General features: G+C 36.8%; 1 protein-coding gene across 2 annotated transcripts in view; it reads left to right on the top strand.

The window, feature by feature from the left end:
* The window catches only part of GRID1 (glutamate ionotropic receptor delta type subunit 1), a 592,171-nt gene that overhangs the window by 122,393 nt on the left and 455,571 nt on the right, over positions 1 to 14,207 (top strand). The window lies entirely within an intron of this gene.

Consider the following 14,207-nt stretch of genomic DNA (forward strand, 5'->3'; position numbering starts at 1 on the left):
CAATATTCTTAATGTCTTTTGAAAGACATCAAATATAAACAAAAGGGCAGCAAAATTAATGCCAGCAATAAAAGGAAGAGATATCTTGCAGCTTGGGAAAGAACTTTGCATTAAGCACTTTGATAGTTAAAAATGTTTTCACATCAGCCCAGTATAACTTCAATATATGATGTTTAAAAGCTTCTTGAATAAACCTCATAACCAGCAGTAGCTTTCCTTTGGGAGCTTGTGGAGAGTCGCTATAGTTGAAAGAAGATACAAATTTGTCCATCTTTAAAAGAAGTCAAGGAGGAGAAGAAAAGAATTATTCATTTCAGCAGTTTGGTTCCTACATACATTTCTGAAACAAAAGGTATTTCTAAACACTTGTGATTGGAGGAGAAGGCAAGTAGCTGCAAATCAGGTCAAACCGGTCTGGTTTTCTTCTATGCTAGGAAGATAAGGTGTTGTACACAGGGGAGGTGTGGGTGCTCTCTGTGTTGGATTTATTAAAACTTTTGCCACTGTCCAATATGTCCTATTCACTTGTAAGCTGGGGACATGGTCTTGGGACTGTTCCTAAGGAGTGACTGCAAAGATCAGAAAATTAAAATGAAGAATTGATCAATGAGTAGTGTAAGTGTATATTGGTTAATCTGTCATGTCTTCAGCATCTGTGTTTTTCCTGCTGGAGGAAACCAACACAAATATATTTGTACACATTTCTGATAACATTTCCCTCCCTTCCCTTTCATCTTTGTGGTTTTAGAGTTTGAGTAGAATGTCCCTAGAGTCATAAGGTTACACTGCATTCTGGGAATAATTCTGATTTCAGGTTTCTGGTCAAAGTGTTGAAATAAGTAAAAGAGTGGTATTCCAAAGAAAATCTGTTTAAAGCATGCCCAAACAGGTCTACAATAATGTGTATTTGTGAAAAACAAGCTTCATTGGTATCATCAAGGTTTACCTTTGCGTCCCAGAATTTTGTCTTGTCAAATTTACGGTTGCTTGTACTGTAGTTACCTGCAGTTACCATTTTAATGTTACAGTTATTTTATAAATGTATTCCATATTTTAACAGAACTTGAGTATGTTTCTTTATGTTGGAAAAAATTTTGGGTGGGTTGGTTACCTGGATGGGTAATGTTTCTCAGCCACATACTTTTGAACAATCTTCATGGTAAAGTTAGTGATGAAAACCATCTCCCCTTAGGAAATTAATTTTAAGTATGAATTCTTAATTTCTTAATGCAGTTGCATCACATAAAGATGCGTGTACTAACCCATTATGTGAAATAATGGCAAATGTTTTGAGATAACAATTAATTATATTTTTTTTGGGGGGGGGTGGGTGTTGGAATTTATAAACTTGATCTTGCTAAACTTCAGAAATAAATAGACTTACTCCAAATCAGAATGAGAAAATTGCCTTTGTCCAGTGAAGTGGTACCTGTCTGGTAGAATGTCTTATTCGGTATTGGTGTACATTAGCTATACACATACATATAACTTGCATCTTTCAATATTTACTTAATATATGATTACTTTTTTTGGAGATTATTTTACACTTGCGTAGGTGTCACTAGCTTAACCTTCCTGTCATGTGTTAAGGGTGCAAAAATATGTCTTCAACACTCAGAGGAAATTTTGTTTGTGATTAGAAAGATGCTATGCTCTTCCTTGCGTTCTGCCATCCCTTCTCTTCCTCCATCACTTTGTCAGGAGTCTTGTTTAGTAGCTCTTGCTAGGTTTCTAATTGTGGCTTACTGAAGGGAACACATGACCTTGTGTTTCTTTCCTCTGTGGTTTCATATTTTACTGGGAATCATACACCATTCATTATGGTACCTATTCTTCAAAAAATACGTAGTTTGTGAAGAATCATTATTTTTTGTATCACTTGTCAGATACACTTGGTCCTTTCTCTTCTGTCAAGATTCTATCTTTATCTTTTGATCTGTTGAAGTAGTTGACAGCAAGCAAGCGATAAACAAATCTATTTACAAATAGGTTCCGGAAAGCCTTTTGTTCTGTTTATGTCAGTGTGTTTGCCATATAACATCAGACTGGGAAACAAATTTGTAAACAGCCTTGAGGAGTTTCTTACCTTCAGCTAAATAAAAGGTAATAAATTAATCCATGCATCTGTGTTTTTGTTTGTTTGTTTTAAAAATTTTAATACAGAGTCCTTAAAATAGAGGTTAGTTTTCTTTTAAGAGTCAGAAGAAATTGTTGATTTGACAGAATCAAAAGGACAGCTGACTCTGAAGTAAAGGTCACTGATTTACTTTAAGAAGCTACCAAGAGCAATGCAGCAAAAAATAGAGGTCTTAAAATGGGCCTTGCAAAATCTGATGACAAATGTGAACCCGATAGGGTGAAATACTTGTGAATGACTGATTTATGTCTTGGTTTTATTACTGCTCTCCACCTTCCATGAAAATACAGAGAAATGATCTTGAAGCACTTAAAAATTACTTTTCTGTGAAATGAGTGCAGAGCTCTGTTATGCCTGTGCTTTATGTGTGGATTGGAAAGGACTCTGTTTTCGTGCTCAGAGTGGGTATAATAACTGCAGTTGATAGCAAATATTGGCTAACTGGTAATAATAGGCTACAGGAGGTATGACACCCTACATGTACTCTATCTGCAATGCTGTTTAAAAAGAAGAAAAACAAAAGTCCCCAAGTTTGGCAATGAACTCCATCAAGTACTTCATCAGCCCTAATATCTTTACTTCAGTAGCCTTGGAAATTCAGAGAAAAATCTTGTAAGGCAGATAAGTAGCCTTTTGTCTTTCTATTCTGATTGTGTTATAAACTTAGGTCATAGTCAGACTTGCATTGCATAGAAAATCCTAGGTGATGTGAGCTTGAATGTTCTCAACAGGATACTTGGCCTGTGAGGCCATACACCCTCTACCTCTCCTTTCTCTTTCCTCAGGATTTTCATAATTACTAAGGGAAGTGAGAAGAATTGTTCAATAAGTCTCTTCTCTGCTCCATTTCCTAAGGTCTCATGGTACCTTAGGATGTGAAAGTATCACATGTGTTTCGTGGCCAAAATACGGGCGCCTCACATACAGAGACCAGAAAGGCAATTTTGTCAGAAGGTAGGCAGATTTACTATCACATGTTGAACATTTCCATGGTGAATGAGGATATAGTATGGGGAAGACGTTCCTCTACAGAATGTGAGTGATTTTAGACTCAGTAATGCCTAAACTCACCTGAGGCTGGTAGTGGCTAGTATGTTGTCTGGAGTCCATCCTTGCAGCAGCTTCTGCCAGCTTTTGCTATATTTCAGGATGTGATCACAGATCCTTTTTGGGAAAATGAGGAAACGACTGTACAAACTAAAAACTGCTGTATTTTTATATGTTATTTTTAATGGTAATTTATGTAAAATTCATCAGTCAGAGCTAAAACTGATTTATGGTTTGGTGATACTCATTTAGATGGTTATGTGAGCTTATTTTGTTAAACTATTAAATTACATGATTGCACCTTAATTTTTCCGTAGGACCCATACTCCCTTCTGTGCACAGTGGGATATGTGAACGGTTGGTTTTCAGCAGCGTTTGAACATAGTTACTTCTATTTTAAGAAACAGAAAAATAAAGTACAAGTATTTTAAACATGACATTAACTGCTAGTCAGTATTAGCTTTTTAATAGTGACAATACATGCAGTAAAGTTAGACATCACTAAATTAAACTGCATAAGTGTGTAGAACTAGGTGTTTAATTGGAATTTAATAGTGTAGTAATCACTTGCAAAATAAATCAGTTTGGAATGCATATATTATAGATATATGTTAACCATTTCATGAGAAGTAAATGTCTTATAACTGTTTTATGTTTAATATTTATGTACCATTAACATACTATTAAGTCCTAAAGGGTAACAAATTGAATTAGTTAAGGTGCACTCCCTTTCTTCTCCTTCATTACTGCAGCCCTACACTGTAACTGGTTAGCATTCATTATTTATACATTAAATGTTGCCAGCCTTTTTTCTCATATATTACCCCTCTGCTGTTTCCCGCTATGTGGCCCTGTTCTTCACTTCATATGCATACTTAGGCTGCAAGGAGCAGTTTTGCGAATGCCCATTATGTGTTGTGTGCATATGCTGCATTACCTGCTGATTACTAAATGTATGCGTTGCACATTTACAGTTTTATGTCGGACTTTTGAGTAGATTTGAGTTACTGCACGGGTAGGAGCAGGATTGCTAATTGGGATATATCCCCTTAGGAAATGTGTAGCTGAAGGTACAGTAGGGGATAAAAATGAGAAAGAAAGGTGGAGATTAACCAAAAAGGCTCTGCTTGTTTGATCAATAGGATCTCAGAGTCTTTTTACTCTCCAAGAGGTAAGAACCTGCTGCCAGAAGCTAATTGGCTTTGTCTTATTTCAGGAAAAGGTAACAGCCTGTCCCTACTGACTCAGGAGCTCAGGCAGCTGAGAGCCCGAGTGGCTTTCTTGACTGGCTCTGTCTGGCTGAGGCACAGCCATATGAGTGCAGTAACCCCGTTGAAGTGACAGGTAGAGCAGGAGACATGCTGGTCATGTCTCCTCTGACACCTCCTTCTCATTTATGCTTCCCACTAATACACTGGAAGTGGCAGTGGCAGATGAGTTGGGCACCCTTGAGAGGAGTGATGACAGTCACAGTGGCTCTGAGAAATAGGCCATATGCTTTTCTGGTGGGCTGCAGTTCCAGCAGCCCGCAGAGTACTGTGGGACTGATGAGGGCTGTGAAAGTGGCTGGCTTAGATTGTTCTAATGTATGTGAAAATCAGATATGTGGTGAGAGGCTTCCCCCATGCTGTATGGCTGCTTTGCTCTTCAGACAGGGGCTTATTTGTAGTCAGACCCCATGTTAGAAAAAGATGTAATTAGGAGGATGGGAAGACATTGATGTCTGATGCCTGAAGAAATTGCCTCCTGCTCCAGATGGCAATCTGGTTGCTGAGCAGAAGTGTAGGGATGAAGCCTTCAGTTACTGTAAAGAAGGAGACTAGAGGGTGAGGAGGAGGTTAGTGAGAGCTTCCTCCCAGGCAGAGTGGGAGTTGTGCCTCATTGTCCCTGGGTGCCCATGGCTGTTCTGTCACCATTTCCCAGGGATGGATGCTGCGATGGGGCACTGCATATCACCCCACCTGGGACTCTGCGTAGGACCTGTGTTGCAATGGATAATATACCCAGGTTGCATGCAGTCTTGTTCCTTCCATTATCACCACATTTGGTGAAGCATGAATAGATAATTTTGTTTCTCTAACTACTGGCAAAAGTGGGTGATATATAATTTTATTTCCTCTCTGCCTTTTGTTCTGTCATCATCCAGCTACAAGAAATATATATCCTTTATCTCTCTTTATCTTTACATTATTTAATAAAAATAAATAGATCATAGCCGATTTCCAAAATTGCATAGTATACATATTTAACTTCTCTGGATTTGGGATGACCAGCCAATAAAATGGGCTAGTGATAATGTTCTACAGTAGTCATACAACTGTTAGAAGTGTAGTTGAGTTCAGAATTTCATTAGTAATTTTAGATTATCATATTTGTCACGTTAACAAAGAGGCCACTTACGTGTTCTTGTGTTATAATAACACAAATATTAATTGGTGTGCTTTGCATTAGTGCTGAAGAGAAGAGAGAAAGTTCTTTCCATTCTTCTGTCAAGGCAACATAGCTTCTGGCCTTCTGTCTTGTCAAATTACCTTACTTTCACCATATATAGAAACATTCATTTATCCTATGGGGCACCCAGAAAGTTTATTCTAGGAAGTAATTCTTATTGTTAATACTACAGTGTAAAAGATATGACAATCATTTAACTTCCCATTATCCATTTGGCAGGTAAATTTGTTGTTGATTTAAGATGGTGTTTCTAACCCATTTTATCTAGTTGAACAAATTGTGATTTCATGTTAATTCACAGTTAAAAAGTGACAAAACGAGGCATGAATCTTTAGGGTGAACTGTTAACTTTGAGCTATGGCTAAAGGAAAATCAAGTGCCTAATTTTTTAGTTTAATTTTACTACCAACAAAATTTTAATGTTTTAAAATATTTGTTTAGGAAAGACAAACTACACAAACAGGCTTTTATTAACTCTTGTCTCTTTATTAGCTTTTGTCTCTTTGGTTCTGAAATTGTTTGCCTTCAGTTTGTCTTATCCTAGCACGTTTTTCTAGTTTATAGGAGTGAATATTTTCCTTATCGCTTAGGTTCAGAAACTTTTACCTGCTGGACTATTACTGCCAACAGAATTAATGTGGTTAAGGAGTGGAACTTACTTTTCTTTGGAGAGAAAGATAGAGCTTCAGCATGTTTTACAGTATATTGCAGGTTTTATAGTAAAACAATAACAGAAGAAGAACTGCAAACAAGAAATGGTATAATGAATGAAGGTGACTCAAATCTGGCTTACCTTCTTGCCAGAATCTTAACTCATACCTTTTGGTGAAGAGGTGAAAGCAATATTTGCAGAGGTGGAGGAATGACATCTGTTTTATAGGGGCAGAGGAATGACATCTGTTTTACAGATGCTGGAATAAATATGCCACGGAGGATTAAGACAGTCTTTGCCCAAGGTCATGAAATAATTCAGTCAAACAAGTTGTTAGGAAATATGATATCAACTACTCATGTGTTGAAATGTGGCAAACCATTCCCTATTTTTTTACATTCATTATTATTAGGCCTTTCTCCTGTCACTTTAAATCCTTTCTCTATCCTTATGGTTTTATTCCTGTAGGCTATTTCTCTTATGACAGTTTTGTGTCCACTTTATTCTCTGTGCATTTGTTACTGTGGTGTCTGAACATCAAATATACAGATAAATAGAGCAGGTTCAGAAAAACACTAAGATAAAAACAATTCCCATCTTTGTGAAATTCCAGGAGTTTAACAAAGTTAATTAACATTACTTATGAAAATAGAAAAATAATATTCTTTAAGAAAACCAAATCATACCCTCAAGAATTCTTTGCTGTCACTTTAAAAATGTGAATAATAAACTACAAGTAGAATTATTAAAATTAACATTCCCATTTAGAATTAGAAATTGGTTCTCCCGTAAAACCTTCAGATTTTAAGAGCTCGGCAATCTCAGATGAAAAAATGCTGGAGAATTTTGAGTGGGTAAACTATCATTTTCCTTGACTCATCCATCAATCTGTGTTGCCATGCTAATTTATAGCAATAGTACGACAGCATGGAAGAAATAAACCTGTGCTTCTGGAGGTTAAAAATTATTGAACCCTTAATATATAACCAGTAGTAACAGGTTCCTTTAAAGTGGGCTTCTGTTCCGGCTATACCACTGTTCTTTTTTTTTCCCTTTCACTTTCTTGAATAAGTTACTATCTTTGACAGTCTGAGAGAAATAATTTTTTTATTGTTTTGTACTCTATTATAAATTTTTTTTTTTTGGTATCAATTTCCCCTTTGTTACACTGGCTGCACCGGCAATTCTGTTTTTGTTTTATGTCTTGTCTCTACACGCATTTTATAATTTTTGACTGGATATATTTGGGAAATCTGTTAAAGTCTTTGTCCTTGTACTGGAATAGTTTTCTGGGACAAGATCACTATTTGCATGTGACACACAGGTTTTGCTCAGCAGCATCTTTTTGTGGTATGGCCATCCAGAGTCTGTGTTGACTTTTATGCTTTGCAGAAGTTGTACGTTGTTTTATTTTCAAGTTAGATTTGCAATGGAGAAAATTAAAGTCTTTGTCAATACACTGTCTCATATGTCCTTGTGGTTTGGTTTTTTTTTTTGAATTCAGAGGTTTCATAAGCGACTGTGTTCTTTTTCTGTACTGAAATGTTATTGAATGTAATCTGTAGTGAAATGTTATATGAATATATGGCATTTTGTACACTTGTTTCAAATGCTTGTAACATCTTCCAAATGAAATGATCCTTTTTACACCTTTATCATCAAGAAGGTTTACTGTTATTTGGTTCTGTTTTTTTTTGTTTTTAACTTGTTTGTACTTTCAGAGGGAGATGCTCTTAGGATATGCCAATTGCACCAGTGTCTTCACTTTCTATATGCTTTTCCGTAATTTGTTCTGCAGTACTTAATTCCAAATCAGTGTAACAAGGCGCTCTGGAGGAATTGCCTCAGACTCTTCCAGTGCAAGCACTCAAGGATGATCTGCAAAGAATACAGTGTATGTTCCTGTAGAGGTCAAAGTCCTGCTGTTATGCTGGGGAGTGCTCTGCTTACCAGTGCTTTTCTTTGGAGATTTACCAGCTGTAAAGAAATCAATGGGAAGGAGTGGCTGTTGCTGAAAGGTAGTGATTAGCAGTTAGTCCCTTAAGAAACTGCAACATGATGACTATGTGTGCACAGACAAAACTCCCACTTCCATACAGAAGTCAAGAGATGAACAAACCCTGCCTGTAAACCATTGGAACGAGCCTTGTTATTTCTACAGAGTGGGGAGGGTAAGACAAACTCTGCATTACTGGGTAGTTTTACTAAACTAAACTAAAAATCACCATTAGCAATACATAAATCAATTTTATAGCAAAATGTTACAAGCTCTCATGAAGGTTTAGGCCTCTCCTTGCCATCAAATTCCTTGACAACTGTGAGGCAATGAACTGTCCCCTGGGTCTTGAAAGGAGGAGGGTCCTTTTCTTTCCAAAGCATTCTCCTTTGTATATCCTCAGCCAGGGTAGTGATCGCATGTTGCAGTGATTACCTTGTATCTTGTCTTGTGTGGGCGGTAAGCTGTATGCTACTTCAATGCTGAAGTGCCAACACACTCATCAGCTCTGTTGTATCATTAGAACAGCTGTGTGACAGTGACAAAATCATATAGTTTGTGCTGTAAACGCATATAACCAAAGGACCAGTTGGGAGGTTTAACACATCCCGAAATATTTTAAGCCTTTTATAGCAAAATGTGTTACATTCTTTAGGCACTGTAAGGGGAGTTCTTACAGGTGTGAGCTTGTAAGTGAAAGTGGGAATTTAGCAAGACCAGCAAGGTTATAGTGTTGCTCAATGTACTGGTTTCTTGCAACCCTGAGTGGCTTCTCACCACTTGATAACTATAAAGCAATGAGAGAAGTCTGTGTTTTGGCAAAGCGCGCCTTTCTTTCATGGTCTTTTTTTGAAAGCAGGCAAGTAGATAAGGGAGGAAAAAAATATTTTGGTTGTGTTTGCTGGTAGATCCAAATAAGTAGCAACATTATGATATTGATCCCTTAGTCGAAGCTCCTCTGAGTAGCAATAGCATGTGGGAGGTGAGCTGATGGCAACCAAAAGTGACAAAATTGCCTGTTTGCTGCTTTATTGATAGAAGGAAGGTTCAGCAGTACTGCTGCATTACAGCTGGGTAATTGCACAGTGTAATTGGGTATGCTTATTTTGGTGAAGTCAAGGGACATATTTATTCTCTGAAAAGCAGTGTAAGAGATGAGAGATGCAAGAGTATGAGAGATGCAGGGTTTGGGTGGTAGCATACTCTATGGTCTTCTTTTAATCTGTTTTCAGAGGATTACTCCTCCCATCTTCTGTTAAGTTTCATTGTAGTTAGAAGCTCTCAAAGATGTACTTGTATGTAGGAAACGAACCATCAGAAGTCACAGTAGAATCTTGGATAAATGAGTCTACAACTAGTATTTTTATTGAAGCAACAGAATTTCTTTCTTTTATTCCCTTGTGCACTTGAAATTTTGTTTGGCAGTAATTGTGCCAAAAGAGAATAGCCATTTTTTTTCTGTAAAGTTCCTGAAGAGCTTAACAATACCGGGGTAGTGCACCTTTTTTCTCTTTCTCAGCTGCTTGTTTTGGGCTTAAATTATACGGATTAGTTTAACACTACTTGAAATTGTATTTGCAGAGAAAAATGGAAGTCCTGTAAACAAAATGCCTGTGAAATGCACTCCTTCCAGTTTTTATTCTCCCTATCTCTCCTATCATGTTGAGTAGTCTTAAGCTTTGAACTGCTGAAATGGAAAAATGATGTAACAAGTACATTTTGCCCCATAATACAAATACATAATACAAATACATATGTGCCATCCCTGGAATTGTTCAAGGGCAGGCTGGAGAAAGCTGGTCTAGTGGAAGGTGTTCCTGCCCATGGCAGGGGCTTTGGAACTAGATGATCATTAAGGTCCCTTCCAACCCAAACCATTCTATGATTCTATGATAATATACTGCCTATCTTTGCAATTAACATAAAAGCCTTTCATGGCATTACATGAAAATTTTTATGTTGACTGATTGGTTTTTGATGTATTCTACATTTACTTAACATGAAAAAAATAATGTGGTGATGATGGTTGTGAAGACTGACTGCTTCTCTGTGGTTCACTCACGAGGGATGTGTTACTAGAAGCTGGTTTTGGTATAATTGTGTTTTATGGTATCTTCCACTACTTCAGAATAATTAAGTTCTTCCGAAAAATGAGGTGTTTAATTTTCAGTGAATCAATAAATACTCAGACAGATGTAATAGGTGTAATAGGTGCTGTGCCTTGGACAAAGTATTGCTTGTTAGGTTATAGTTTCTGCTCTCTTGCTCTCTGCATTAGTCATTAAGCACAGCAGTTTTGCCCAATGATGCTGTGCTGGACCAGTTCTGTTCTGGGATTGGAGGTATCTTCAGGGACATACCTTTGTGCTGCAGGCTAATGATTATGCACCATTACCTGGAGTTGTCTCATTCCAGTTCTTTAACTTTTCTCTCGTGGTGCTCTTTTCTGGGTAGTAAAGAAAAGATATACTACAGATACTTTCTGGTATTAAAAATCTCATAACACGTAGTGAAAGCACTGGTGGTTTCCACTTACTTTTGGTGAAATTTCCCCATTTGCAAGGCTATTTCATCATCTTTCAGTGTTTTCATTATAAGGAATGAGTTGGAATACAATTATCTGAGATTTATTTTAATGATTGTGATAGGCCTCCTCATTTCCTGTCCTAAAATTGCTGTAATTAAATAGCTGCATCTCAGAACTGGCTGAAAATCAGGGACTAGTCAGTGGCACGACAGTGTTTTGAGGTGCTGGTGACCTTGTATTGTCCACAGTTAAGATGCTGGATAATTCTTGTGCTGTGAAGAAAAATCTTACATTTGAAAATGTAAAAAGAAAACTGAACTTGTTAAATTCTCTGCTGTTATAATTTCCTCACTGGCCTGGAAGACCAGAGTTTTGAAAGTCACAAGCCTATTCCTCAGTTACTTTGCGACATGGGTTTATATGCAGCTGGTTGTACTTCAATGTCACTTTTTGCTAAAAATCCAAAGAGAAAAGAAAAGAATAAAGTCATTGTTCTGTCAAGATTAATAATCTACATTAGAATCTAATCTGTTTAGTGGCTATTTTTCAGTTTTTTTAAAGGCTGTTGGAAATCTGATTATCAGTAGTGTGTTATACAGATCTTTTATTAATGCGTCAGTTTATCTTCTCATAGAAGACTACATAGCAGTATGGCTATTTCTCCATGTTTTTTCTGACTAGTGCCATTTTTCATGGAAAGGCAAATAGTCTGCAGAAATCACAGTTCCATGCATTGCCTTGAGATCAGTATTTTTAGGTTGATCAGTTACTTTTCTTTATTTGATCTGATTAATATGTGGTTTGATGGTGAGAATTTTGAAATGCTTTGTTCCCTAATTTTGGTTTATTTATTCTGAAAGAAGAAACTATGCAGTCAAGCTTGAGACAGTATAATATAATATGATATCTATATTATATTCCTCCTGACAAAAATAATATTTGGAAGCATTTGTCAGATTCCTTTTGTCACATTTAGCCATTCTTGACGTGGTTGATACTTGGGAAGTCCCAGAGAGAAGATCTTAGTAAAGCAATATAAACAGATGAGTTTGCAGTGGGAAAGGAGCTATCAGAATGTGAGATTCTGAACCAATTCCTTTATTTCAAGAATACTGAAGAGCAGCTCAAGAGTAGTTGAATGGTCCCAGAGTTTTAGGCAGTAAACCTTCAACACATGGATGTGAATTAGCCTAGTCCTGCTTTGATTTGTTGTGTTATATAGCAAGTATTTCAGAAAGGAAAGCAGAGCTGACACTGTTTTTCTATTTTCTGTTCCTGGTAGCACCTGAAAATGTTCAAAGACACAATTGGTTAGGACTGGCTTGTCAGAATCTGCCCATCAATTTTCTACCACTTTGTATTAGTATGTAGGTTTTGTGGATTACTTTCAAGTTCAAGAGACATTTGTGTCCTCATGGAGCACAAATCTGTACAATAGAATTAGCTCGTGATTTTTACTGAGATTTTCTATAAATAGATAGATCACTTTCTAGCTTCTTGCCCGTACTGGGAAATCTGTACAGCAGTGGTTGATGTTTACCCAGTCAGTAGCTGAGACTTGTCACGTTGTTTAGGTTATGTTGGTTCACCCTGTCTTTGGAACCATTCATTTTATGCCTGGGATTAAAGAACAAGAGGAGTAAAGTATAGTAAAATTCTAGTAAAATCATAGTTTCTTCAATTGGAAGTTTAGCTTACCTAATGAATGCAGTGAAGTGATACATGCTTAAATCAGTAGTGGCATTGTATGTTAACTAGCCAGCACCTTTATTGTTGTTTGAATGGCAATCTAATTTTTAGTTATCCTTGGGAATACCACCGCCTCCTCTTCTGAAAACTCTCACCATTCCTGCAAATAACTGACAGTCTAGATTTGATACAGCAGCAAATATGTAATATCTGGGCCTAGGCAGGTCACAAAAACTATATTGTAAAAAATTCACTTGATAACATAATTGGTTTTAAATAAAGAAGTGCGTGTACTTTAACTACCTAAAGAATTCATAAACAACACTAACAAAAATAATTTCACTTGGATCTCTGTTATTGTATAGTTACTGCTACTGGGAGATACCCACCGATTGTTCAGATACTGTGTTCTTCCTTCTTTTTCACTTCCTTCCCGAAGATAAAGCGAGCAGGTTCTGCATCTACAAGTAGGTAATCTGTTGCAATGGAGTTTAAACAATTGTTGGAAGTTATGAAAAGATTTGGTAACACAAGCACAATGCTCCTCTAAGCTGTTTTACTTAAGAATTAGCTATCCTGGCTACAGGTTTTTTTCTAAGCCTGTTGGAAGTACACAGGTTGTCAGGATATCAGGGGCTTCCACTTATAATTCCTCATATAGGTGCACCAGTGTTCTAATTCCAGATATTTTGGTTGTCACCATCTCTTTATAAAATGAAAATAAAATATAAATAAGAAGAATCAGGACTTTTCACAGGGACTTTCAGGGAAAGTTCCTACTTTGGTTTATTGCTTCTTACAGTTGAAGAATATAATAAATGTTTTCTCGAAAACAAATATATTTGTTTTGGAGAAAGAGAAATATGATTAAATACATGTTTTGTTTGAACATGAATTCCTCTTTTAAATGTAAATAAAATTGGGATTTCAGTCTTTATAACAGGTCTGGATAATCCAGTATTTTTAAAGTTGTTATTCTATTTTGTAAATATAGAACTCAGAGAATATATTTTATTCAAATAGATGCATATGCTCTGCAGAGATACTCTAACAGAATGACAGTGCAAGGCTGTATGGATGCTTGATTAACATTTAGCATCATTTCTGCTAAGTGGTGGTTTGATTCCCCCCCCCCCCCCCCAGTAATTAAGGGTTTTATCACCATGTCTGCAGCTCCCTGTGTTTATCAAGCTCTCCTCAGATTCCTCCTCAGTTCTAATGCCTTCCTCCCCCAGTCTCTTCCAGTTCTGGGCTCTTTCCTGACACACGCTCTTCCTTTCTCAATATAGTGCTACTCAAAGCACATAGTTATACCTATTTCCACTAGCATGCAGCTCCCTCTGTCCAGGACACTGCTGTCTTATGTGTCTGTACATCTGTGTAATTGCACTCAATATAGCATCTTCTCTGGAATGATATTTCCTGCACCTGAAAGAGATGATAAATGGATATTTGACCTTATCTTTTAGTGCAGAAATAGGAAGTGTTAAGATATGTTCACTGGTTTTGTGGCCACCTGTAAAATATTTCTGTCATTTAGAAGTAATAAATGTACATTTGACCTATTCAGGCAACATGAGCTGCAGAGCTAATTAATTACGTTTGTAGGCATACAGGTGCACTCATTGAAATGCCACTGACTAAATTTAATAACACACGGTGAGTTTGGACATGCTGCCAATTTGATAGAGTTGTTTGTTTCTTCTTT

This window comes from Pezoporus wallicus, unplaced genomic scaffold (genome assembly GCF_028554395.1).
Source record: "Pezoporus wallicus isolate ANWC-B61680 ecotype Strahan unplaced genomic scaffold, APGP_CSIRO_Pwel_v1 contig_4816, whole genome shotgun sequence".
NCBI lineage: Eukaryota > Metazoa > Chordata > Aves > Psittaciformes > Psittacidae > Pezoporus > Pezoporus wallicus.